The sequence below is a fragment of the Triticum aestivum genome, chromosome 2D, assembly GCF_018294505.1.
Source record: "Triticum aestivum cultivar Chinese Spring chromosome 2D, IWGSC CS RefSeq v2.1, whole genome shotgun sequence".
Lineage (NCBI taxonomy): Eukaryota > Viridiplantae > Streptophyta > Magnoliopsida > Poales > Poaceae > Triticum > Triticum aestivum.
Window position 1 is genome coordinate 640,453,115 of NC_057799.1, and position 12,588 is coordinate 640,465,702.

A 12,588-nucleotide genomic window follows, 5' to 3' on the forward strand; every position below is an offset into this window, starting at 1 on the left:
GCTGTCCGAGTCTCCGTCCGAGTTTCGAGGGTCCTTCCGAAGGGCTGTCCGCGACATTGTCCGGGGGACTGTCCGACCGCCTCCCGAAGGGCTGTCCGGAGAGGGAGTACATCCTCGCGGTTGGGAGGTTGTAAATCCTAGCTGCGGGGATCTGCACCGACGATCTACACCGACTCTTCTTCCGCTGCGCTTCGAGTCGGTACGGATCAGATCAAACCTTGTATGCAGTCTCCATAGTGATCCTGGGCGTGCTCGTTATACCGAAAATTTTCGTTTTCTGTCGCGTGCCCCTACAGGTAGGTCATGAGCAGCCGACCCAAGGATCGAATCATGGCCTCGGGTTTTATAAACAGTTTGTCTAATTCACAGGTGATGAAGGATAAGCTGGGCCAGTCCGAGCTCAAGGTGCAAAGCCTTGAGTAGTCAGTGCCGGCCACCTCAGGTACGTGACATCGGCCTCTTTTACTTTTCGTCTTTGACATATGGCAACATACCTTGTAATACGAACTTGAAGTTGTTTTGCAGCCGTCAAGAAGCGCTTGACCGAGATGGAGACCCTACTCCTGACTGCTCAAGATCAGGCCTAGGCCACCCGGGACGAGGCGTTGGGAGGAGACACACAAGACGGCCGCCTTTCTCCATCCAGTAGGAGCAAGGACGTGCCGAGCCGCCCGGGACGAGCTCACCCTCATGAAAAGAGCACCTTGGCAGGCATACGGAGCTCAAGTTGGAGAGGGACTCCTTTGCGGAGGGATCCAAGAAGCAGACGCTCCACCTCAAGAAGGCCAATAGGCGCCAAGCAAGTAGCATATAGCAAAACACTACCACATTACTGGCTAGGTAAAAAAAACACTCTTTTTGATGTTTCAAAAAGCTATCACCTTTTGGTTCCCTGTTCCCAAAAACCCTAGCCGCCGAATGATTATTACTTTAATCCGGATTATGACATGGAGGGCCTGCTCGTCAGCTTCACGTGGGAAAAAAAAGTCAACACCGTTATGTAAACAGTTAGTTGACCGTTATGACCGGGTGAGGCCCACATGTCATCTTCTTCTCCTCCCTTTTCTTCTGTATCCCGTCGGGCAGACCCACCCTACACCCCCGCCGTTTGAGCACCGCGCCGGCGAGCAGCGCCACTGTTGTATGCTTCTACTGCTGCCACCGCCGCCATTGCTGCTTGCCGGTGCTGTGTGCTGCTGTTGTCCTCCGCCGGTACGTGCTGCTGCTTGCCGCCGCCGCCTCGTGCTGCTCGCCGCTGCTCTTCGCCGCCAAGTTGCATGCTGCTCGAGCCACCGCGCGGCCCGTGCCGCTCTTGCGCGCGCCCGCGGCCATGCGCCGCCGCTGCTGTTCGCGCTCGCGGCCGGGCGCCACCACCGTTGCTATATACTTTGTGGCTGAGCGCCGCCGTTGCTCCGTTGCTCCTCGCGGCCGGGCGCCACCGCCGCTGCTATATACTTCATGGCTGAGCGTCGCCGTTGCTCCTCGCAGCCGGGCATCGCCGCTGCTTGCGCTCGTGGTTGGGCGCCGTCATCGCTCGCGCTCGTGGCTGGGCGGCCCGCCGCCGCTGCTCTGACGCGTGCATGTGCCGCTGCTCCTCGCGCTTGCGGCCGGGCACGCCGCCGCTGCTCCCATGTGCAGCCCCGGTCAGGCACGCCCTTGAGCTCCGACGCCAGAGCAAGGCCGGCCGACGCGCGCGGGTCTCTTCGCCGGCTCCGACGAGCTCGTCACCGGCGGGACCTGATTGCTTTTTATATTTTTTGGAAAGGACCCGATTGTTTTTTTTTTGTAGGGACCTGATTGGCTTTTAAAAATATGTGGGGCCCAAGGTTTTTTATTTCGGAAACACAATAATTTTGGACCTCACTAAAATATGCGAAATTTATTTCGGATTTTTCGATTTCAAATTTCACTTAATTTTAATGAATTCTAACATAATTTAAAATTATTTTGAAATTAATTTGGATCTACCTCAAAATTTAGAGGTTAAAAATATTTCGGACCCCACTGAAATATGTGAAATTTTGGAAATTTCACTGAAATTTCGTTGAAATTTTTAACCCTGGTGGGGCCCACCTATCATAACATGTCAATGGTCAACCTAACAGTCAAATCTAACAGTCAACCTGACGGGTGGGCCAAACATGTCATAATCTTGATTAAAACTTAACGGTTGAGTCATTTGGGGTTTTTAAAAACAGGGAACCAAAAAAGTGATAGCGTTTTGAAAAATCGAAAAAGTTGATAGTTTTTCGCTATATACTCGGCGCCAAGCTAGCACCGAGGAGGAGGTGAAGCGAGCCGGCGAAATCATAGCCGGTAAGCCGTATCTTCTGCAGTGTATTTTTGGATGTCAAGATTATGCCGAGCTGACTCAAGCTTGGCATACGTAAGCAAACTTCACCGATCTGGCCCGAAGCGTCGCTGTGGCCTCCTAGTTCTCCAATGGGAGCCACAATTCCGAGCACATGCTTGATCGCCTCTTCCAGCTCTAGTTTCAGGCCGCCTCCCGCCCTGCGATTCTTGGAGACCGACTGAAGTAGCTCGGGGAGCTGCAGACGGTTGTTGCTCCGCAAGTGATGAAGGGCATCTTCTAGGTCATTGCTGACTGGAAGGCGCCCGCTGCCCGGGAAGGAGTGTGCCAGTCGTGGGCCATGCGCCATGCCCACTACCCGAAGATCGACATCTCCAGTCATGGGCCATGCGCGATGGAGTGTGCTTGGCTGACCGAGTAGGATGAGTGAAGTGGAGAAAACATTTGACACTGAAGACTAGGGTTGCAGAAACCATAGTTCTACAGTTTTGTATCAAAAATCATTAATTCCGAGGCAATTTTTTTTTTTTTGCAAAAAACACTAGTCACCTGCTTCGTCCGTTTTAATCATGATTATGACAGATGGGTCCCACCAAAAAGGGTGATGTGGCACGACATAATGGATCGCAATTAGACAGAATATAAGGGACTACGTTATAAAAGGGTCTAAGAGATAACGTAATTTTTTCATTAAAAAAAGAGGATAAGAGCATCTCCAGCCGTTCGGCCCACAGGAAGCCGAAAAAGAGCCGCCGGGGGCCGAAGCGGCGTTTCCTTAGCACGTGGGGGCGGTTGCGTTCCCAGTCGACGCGCCCCCAGGTCGCCGCGAAAAGGGCGCGAACTCGGCGATATTGCATAGAATTTGTACAAACTCGGCGATATTCGACAGAAATTTGTACAAAAAACAGATAAAACATGCAAACTACCCCTAGAACTACACCTAGCCCTGCTACGCCGTGGCCGCCGCCTGCAATCTACATGCCGAGGAGCCTGTAGAAACAGGTGTAGTCGTCGTCGTCGTTGTCGTCGTCACGCGCCCCGCCGGAGCCGCCGCCGTCCATGCTGCACCCCTGGCCAGGGTCGCCGACGTGTGGTGGGGCACTGGACGGCCCGGCCTCGTCCTCGTCATCGCTGTCGAGGACGATGTCGCCGCCCTCCTCGCGCCTGCGGCGCCGGGCCTGGAGCTTCGCGTATGCCCGTTCGCCGCCGCGGCGTCACCGGGGTACCTCTCAGCCATTGCTCGTCGGTGGGGAAGAGAGGGGGAGTGTTGCTTTGCGTGGCTCTACGAGGCGAGGTGTGGCGACTATGGCATTCACCGGCGGGGAGATCGGCTTTTATAGCCGAGGCGGGGCGGTGAGAGCTCGCATGCCGGGCGACACGTGGCGGGAGCGGGCGGGACGCGCGTCGATGGCGCCATCACTGTGCAGCCCGTGAGGCATCAATGGAGGCTGACCGGCGCGGGAGCGCGGCAGCCTTGGCCAGCCTTGGCATTGATTCCCGCGGGAACCGAGGCGATGAGGACGACGGAGCGGCGTCTCGCTGACTCGGTGGGCCCATCCCGTTCACGCCAAAACCGCGTCCCCCGACGCCCACAGGCGCCCCCAGCGCGCCGGGTTCGGCCTGGGTCCGCCGGCGCCAGTTTCTGCCCAAACCGGCGAAAACGGGCTCCTGGGGGCGCGACTGGAGATGCTCTAAGGTTCTGGCAACGCTGCTTGCTCGCGCCTGGCCGCCTGGACGCCGGCGCCGCTGCTCGCTCACGAGCCGCCGCCTGCGCCACTGCTACTGCTCGCTCCAGCACTGCTGCTACTCATCGTCGCTGATGCTCGCGACCGGCACTGGTGCTACCCGTCGTCGCTGATGCTCGCGGCCGGCACCACTGCTGCTGCTCGCTCTCGTTGCTGCCCCTTCCCTGCTCTACCTCCCTTGCGCCAATAGCCATGGCTCCGTGAAGGAAATATGCCCTAGAGGCAATAATAGTATTATTTATTTCCTTGTATCATGATAAATGTTTATTATTCATGCTAGAATTGTATTAACCGGAAACATAATACATGTGTGAATATATAGACAAACAGAGTGTCACTAGTATGCCTCTACTTGACTAGCTCGTTAATCAAAGATGGTTATGTTTCCTAGCCATAGATATAAGTTGTCATTTGATTAACGAGATCACCTCATTAGGAGAATGACGTGATTGACTTGACCCATTCCGTTAGCTTAGCACTCGATCGTTTAGTATGTTGCTATTGCTTTCTTCATGACTTATACATGTTCCTATGACTATGAGATTATGCAACTCCCGTTTAGTGGAGGAACACTTTGTGTGCTACCAAACGTCACAACGTAAATGGGTGATTATAAAGGTGCTCTACAGGTGTCTCCAAAGGTACTTGTTGGGTTGGCGTATTTCGAGATTAGGATTTGTCACTCCAATTGTCGGAGAGGTATCTCTGGGCCCACTCGGTAATGCACATCACTATAAGCCTTGCAAGCATTGTGACTAATGAGTTAGTTGCGGGATGATGTGTTACGGAATGAGTAAAGAGACTTGCCGATAACGAGATTGAACTAGGTATCGAGATACCGACGATCAAATCTCGGGCAAGTAACATACCGGTGACAAAAGGAACAACGTATGTTGTTATGCGGTCTGACCGATAAAGATCTTCGTAGAATATGTGGGAGCCAATATGGGCATCCAGGTCCCGCTATTGGTTATTGACCGGAGACGTGTCTCGGTCATGTCTACATAGTTCTCGAACCCGTAGGGTCCGCACGCTTAACGTTACGATGACAGTTTTATTGAGTTTTGATGTACCGAAGGAGTTCGGAGTCCCGGATGAGATCGGGGATATGACGAGGAGTCTCGAAATGGTCGAGACGTAAAAATCGATATATTGGACGACTATATTCGGACTTCGGAAAGGTTCCGAGTGATTCGGGTATTTTTCGGAGTACCGGAGAGTTACGGGAATTCGTATTGGGCCTTAATGGGCCATACGGGAAAGGAGAGAAAGGCCTCAAAAGGTGGCCGCACCCCTTCCCATGGTCTGGTCCGAATTGGACTAATGAAGGGGGGCGCACCCTTCCTTCTTTCTCCTTCCCCCTTCCCGACTCCCCCCTATGGCGCGCCTCTCCTCTTGGCCGGCTGCCTCCCCCTTGCTCCTTTATATACGGGGGCAGGGGGGCACCCCAGAAACACAACAATTGATCCTTGAGATCTCTTAGCCGTGTGCGGTGCCCCCCTCCATCATATTACACCTCGATAATACCGTTGCGGAGCTTAGGCAAAGCCCTGTGTCGGTGGAACATCATCATCGTCACCACGCCGTTGTGCTGACGAAACTCTCCCTCAACACTCGGCTGGATCGGAGTTCGAGGGACGTCATCGAGCTGAACGTGTGTAGAACTCGGAGGTGCCGTACGTTCGGTACTTGATCGGTCGGATCGTGAAGACGTACGACTACATCAACCGCGTTGTGATAACGCTTCCGCTGTTGATCTACGAGGGTACGTGGACAACACTCTCCCCTCTCGTTGCTATGCATCACCATGATCTTGCGTGTGCGTAGGAAATTTTTTGAAATTACTACGTTCCCCAACAGTGGCATCCGAGCCTGGTTTTATGCGTTGATACTATGCACGAGTAGAACACAAGTGAGTTGTGGGCGATATAAGTCATACTGCTTACCAGCATGTCATACTTTGGTTCAGCGGTATTGTGAAATGAAGCGGCCCGGACCGACATTACGCGTACGCTTACGCGAGACTGGTTTCACCGTTGCGAGCACTCATTGCTTAAAGGTGACTGGCGGGTGTCTGTCTCTCTCACTTTAGTTGAACCGAGTGTGGCTACGCCCGGTCCTTGCGAAGGTTAAAAAAGCACCAACTTGACAAACTATCGTTGTGGTTTTGATGCGTAGGTAAGAACGGTTCTTGCTAAGCCCGTAGCAGCCACGTAAAACTTGCAACAACAAAGTAGAGGACGTCTAACTTGTTTTTGCAGGGCATGTTGTGATGTGATATGGTCAAGACATGATGTGATATGATTTGTTGTATGAGATGATCATGTTTTGTAACCGAGTTATCGGCAACTGGCAGGAGCCATATGGTTGTCGTTTTATTGTATGCAATGCAATCACCATGTAATGATTTACGTTATCACTAAGCGGTGTTTGACGGTAGCATTATAAGTGTGATGTTAATCCTTTATGTGATGTTAATCCTTTATGCATCTTATCTTGCTTTGTTTGACGGTAGCATTATAAGATGATCCTTCACTAAATTATCAAAGTATAAGTGTTCTCCCTGAGTATGCACCGTTGCGAAAGTTCTTCGTGCTGAGACACCACGTGATGATCGGGTGTGATAGGCTCTACGTTCAAATACAACGGGCGCAAAACAGTTGCACACGCGGAATACTCAGGTTAAACTTGACGAGCCTAGCATATAACAGATATGGCCTCGGAACACGGAGACCGAAAGGTCGAGCGTGAATCATATAGTAGATATGATCAACATAGTGATGTTCACCGTTGAAACTACTCCATCTCACGTGATGATCGGACATGGTTTAGTTGATATGGATCACGTGATCACTTAGAGGATTAGAGGGATGTCTATAATTGAACTTGAATTTATCATGAACTTAGTACCTGATGGTATTTTTCTTGTCTATGTTAATTGTAGATAGATGGCCCGTGCTGTTGTTCCGTTGAATTTTAATGCGTTTCTTGAGAAAGCAAAGTTGAAAGATGATGGTAGCAATTACACGGACTGGGTCCGTAACTTGAGGATTATCCTCATTGCTGCACAGAAGAATTACGTCCTGGAAGCACCGCTGGGTGCCAGGCCTGCTGCAGGAGCAACACCAGATGTTATGAACGTCTGGCAGAGCAAAGCTGATGACTACTCGATAGTTCAGTGTGCCATGCTTTACGGCTTAGAACCGGGTCTTCAATGACGTTTTGAACGTCATGGAGCATATGAGATGTTCTAGGAGTCGAAGTTAATATTTCAAGCAAATGCCCGAATTGAGAGATATGAAGTCTCCAATAAGTTCTTCAGCTGCAAGATGGAAGAGAATAGTTCTGTCAGTGAGCATATACTCAAAATGTCTGGGTATAACAATCACTTGATTCAACTGGGAGTTAATCTTCCGGATGATAGCGTTATTGACAGAATTCTTCAATCACTGCCACCAAGCTACAAGAGCTTCGTGATGAACTATAATATGCAAGGGATGAGTAAGACAATTCCCGAGCTCTTCGCAATGCTAAAGGCTGCGGAGGTAGAAATCAAAAAGGAGCATCAAGTGTTGATGGTCAATAAGACCACCAGTTTCAAGAAAAAGGGTAAAGGGAAGAAGAAAGGGAACTTCAAGAAGAATAGCAAACAAGTTGCTGCTCAGGAAGAAACCCAAGTCTGGACCTAAGCCTGAAACTGAGTGCTTCTACTGCAAGCAAACTGGTCACTGGAAGCGGAACTGCCCAAAGTATTTGGCGGATAAGAAGGATGGCAAGGTGAACAAAGGTATATGTGATATATATGTTATTAATGTGTACCTTACTAATGCTCGCAGTAGCACCTGGGTATTTGATACTGGTTCTGTTGCTAATATTTGCAACTCGAAACAGGGGCTACGGATTAAGCGAAGATTGGCTAAGGACGAGGTGACGATGCGCGTGGGAAATGGTTCCAAAGTCGATGTGATCGCGGTCGGCACGCTACCTCTACATCTACCTTCGGGATTAGTTTTAGACCTAAATAATTGTTATTTGGTGCCAGCGTTGAGCATGAACATTATATCTGGATCTTGTTTGATGCGAGACGGTTATTCATTTAAATCAGAGAATAATGGTTGTTCTATTTATATGAGTAATATCTTTTATGGTCATGCACCCTTGAAGAGTGGTCTATTTTTGTTGAATCTCGATAGTAGTGATACACATATTCATAATATTGAAACCAAAAGATGCAAAGTTTATAATGATAGTGCAACTTATTTGTGGCACTGCCGTTTAGGTCATATCGGTGTAAAGCGCATAAAGAAACTCCATACTGGTGGACTTTTGGAACCACTTGATTATGAATCACTTGGTACTTGCGAACCGTGCCTCATGGGCAAGATGACTAAAACACCGTTCTCCGGAACTATGGAGAGAGCAACAGATTTGTTGGAAATCATACATACAGATGTATGTGGTCCGATGAATGTTGAGGCTCGTGGCGGATATCGTTATTTTCTCACCTTCACAGATGATTTAAGCAGATATGGGTATATCTACTTAATGAAACATAAGTCTGAAACATTTGAAAAGTTCAAAGAATTTCAGAGTGAAGTTGAAAATCATCGTAACAAGAAAATAAAGTTTCTACGATCAGATCGTGGAGGAGCATATTTGAGTTACGAGTTTGGTCTACATTTGAAACAATGCGGAATAGTTTCGCAACTCACGCCACCCGGAATACCACAGCGTAATGGTGTGTCCAAACGTCGTAATCGCACTTTACTAGATATGGTGCGATCTATGGTGTCTCTTACTGATTTACCGCTATCGTTTTGGGGTTATGCTTTAGAGACGGCCGCATTCACGTTAAATAGGGCACCATCAAAATCCGTTGAGACGACGCCTTATGAACTGTGGTTTGGCAAGAAACCAAAGTTGTCGTTTCTTAAAGTTTGGGGCTGCGATGCTTATGTGAAGAAACTTCAACCTGATAAGCTCGAACCCAAATCGGAGAAATGTGTCTTCATAGGATACCCAAAGGAGACTGTTGGGTATACCTTCTATCACAGATCGGAAGGCAAAACTTTTGTTGCTAAATTCGGAAATTTTCTAGAGAAGGAGTTTCTCTCGAAAGAAGTGAGTGGGAGGAAAGTAGAACTTGATGAGGTAACTATACCTGCTCCCTTATTGGAAAGTAATTCATCACAGAAACCAGTTTCTGAGACACCTACACCAATTAGTGAGGAAATTAATGATGATGATCATGAAACTTCAGATCAAGTTATTACTGAACCTCGTAGATCAACCAGAGTAAGATCCACACCAGTGTGGTACGGTAATCCTGTTCTGAAAGTTATGTTACTAGACCATGACGAACCTACGAACTATGAAGAAGCGATGGTGAGCCCAGATTCCGCAAAATGGCTTGAGGCCATGAAATCTGAGATGGGATCCATGTATGAGAACAAAGTATGGACTTTGGTTGACTTTCCCAATGATCGGCAAGCCATTGAAAATAAATGGATCTTCAAGAAGAAGACTGACGCTGATGGTAATGTTACTGTCTATAAAGCTCGACTTGTTGCGAAAGGTTTTCGACAAGTTCAAGGGATTGACTACGATGAAACCTTCTCACCCGTAGCGATGCTTAAGTCTGTCCGAATCATGTTAGCAATTGCCGCATTTTATGATTATGAAATTTGGCAAATGGATGTCAAAACTGCATTCCTGAATGGATTTCTGGAAGAAGAGTTGTATATGATGCAACCAGAAGGTTTTGTCGATCCAAAGGGAGCTAACAAAGTGTGCAAGCTTCAGCGATCCATTTATGGACTGGTGCAAGCCTCTCGGAGTTGGAATAAACGCTTTGATAGTGTGATCAAAGCATTTAGTTTTATACAGACTTTTGGAGAAGCCTGTATTTACAAGAAAGTGAGTGGGAGCTCTGTAACATTTCTGATATTATATGTGGATGACATATTACTGATTGGAAATGATATAGAATTTCTGGATAGCATAAAGGGATACTTGAATGAGAGTTTTTCAATGAAAGACCTCGGTGAAGCTGCGTATATATTGGGCATCAAGATCTATAGAGATAGATCAAGACGCTTAATTGGACTTTCACAAAGCACATACCTTGACAAAGTTTTGAAGAAGTTCAAAATGGATCAAGCAAAGAAAGGATTCTTGCCTGTGTTGCAAGGTGTGAAGTTGAGTAAGACTCAATGCCCGACCACTGCAGAAGATAGAGAGAAGATGAAAGATGTCCCCTATGCTTCAGCCATAGGCTCTATCATGTATACAATGCTGTGTACCAGACCTAATGTATGCCTTGCTATAAGTCTAGCAGGAAGGTACCAAAGTAATCCAGGAGTGGATCACTGGACAGCGGTCAAGAACATCCTGAAATACCTGAAAAGGACTAAGGATATGTTTCTCGTATATGGAGGTGACAAAGAGCTCATCGTAAATGGTTACGTTGATGCAAGCTTTGACACTGATCCGGACGATTCTAAATCGCAAACCGGAACGTATTTACATTGAACGGTGGAGCTGTCAGTTGGTGCAGTTCTAAACAAAGCGTCGTGGCGGGATCTACATGTGAAGCGGAGTACATAGCTGCTTCGGAAGCAGCAAATGAAGGAGTCTGGATGAAGGAGTTCATATCCGATCTAGGTGTCATACCTAGTGCATCGGGTCCTATGAAAATCTTTTGTGACAATACTGGTGCAATTGCCTTGGCAAAGCAATCCAGATTTCACAAGAGAACCAAGCACATCAAAAGACGCTTCAATTCCATCCGGGATTTAGTCCAGGTGGGAGACATAGAAATTTGCAAGATACATACGGATCTGAATGTTGCAGACCCGTTGACTAAGCCTCTTCCACGAGCAAAACATGATCAGCACCAAGGCTCCATGGGTGTAAGAATCATTACTGTGTAATCTAGATTATTGACTCTAGTGCAAGTGGGAGACTGAAGGAAATATGCCCTAGAGGCAATAATAAAGTATTATTTATTTCCTTGTATCATGATAAATGTTTATTATTCATGCTAGAATTGTATTAACCGGAAACATAATACATGTGTGAATATATAGACAAACAGAGTGTCACTAGTATGCCTCTACTTGACTAGCTCGTTAATCAAAGATGGTTATGTTTCCTAGCCATAGATATAAGTTGTCATTTGATTAACGAGATCACCTCATTAGGAGAATGACGTGATTGACTTGACCCATTCCGTTAGCTTAGCACTCGATCGTTTAGTATGTTGCTATTGCTTTCTTCATGACTTATACATGTTCCTATGACTATGAGATTATGCAACTCCCGTTTACTGGAGGAACACTTTGTGTGCTACCAAACGTCACAACGTAAATGGGTGATTATAAAGATGCTCTACAGGTGTCTCCAAAGATACTTGTTGGGTTGGCGTATTTCGAGATTAGGATTTGTCACTCCAATTGTCGGAGAGGTATCTCTGGGCCCACTCGGTAATGCACATCACTATAAGCCTTGCAAGCATTGTGACTAATGAGTTGGTTACGGGATGATGTGTTACGGAACGAGTAAAGAGACTTGCCGGTAACGAGATTGAACTAGGTATCGAGATACCGACGATCAAATCTCGGGCAAGTAACATACCGGTGACAAAAGGAACAACGTATGTTGTTATGCGGTCTGACCGATAAAGATCTTCGTAGAATATGTGGGAGCCAATATGGGCATCCAGGTCCCGCTATTGGTTATTGACCGGAGACGTGTCTCGGTCATGTCTACATAGTTCTCGAACCCGTAGGGTCCGCACGCTTAACGTTACGATGACAGTTTTATTGAGTTTTGATGTACCGAAGGAGTTCGGAGTCCCGGATGAGATCGGGGATATGACGAGGAGTCTCGAAATGGTCGAGACGTAAAAATCGATATACTGGACGACTACATTCGGACTTCGGAAAGGTTCCGAGTGATTCGGGCATTTTTCGGAGTACCGGGGACTTACGGGAATTCGTATTGGGCCTTAATGGGCCATACGGGAAAGGAGAGAAAGGCCTCAAAAGGTGGCTGCACCCCTCCCCATGGTCTGGTCCGAATTGGACTAGGGAAGGGGGGCGCACCCTTCCTTCTTTCTCCTTCCCCCTTCCCTTCTCCTACTCCCACAAGGAAAGGAGGAGTCCTACTCCCGGTGGGAGTAGGACTCCCCCTATGGCGCGCCTCTCCTCTTGGCCGGCTGCCTCCCCCTTGCTCCTTTATATACGGGGGCAGGGGGGCACCCCAGAAACACAACAATTGATCCTTGAGATCTCTTAGCCGTGTGCGGTGCCCCCCTCCACCATATTACACCTCGATAATACCGTTGCGGAGCTTAGGCGAAGCCCTGCTTCGGTGGAACATCATCATCGTCACCACGCCGTCGTGCTGACGAAACTCTTCCTCAACACTCGGCTGGATCGGAGTTCGAGGGACGTCATCGAGCTGAACGTGTGTAGAACTCGGAGGTGCCGTACGTTCGGTACTTGATCGGTCGGATCGTGAAGACGTACG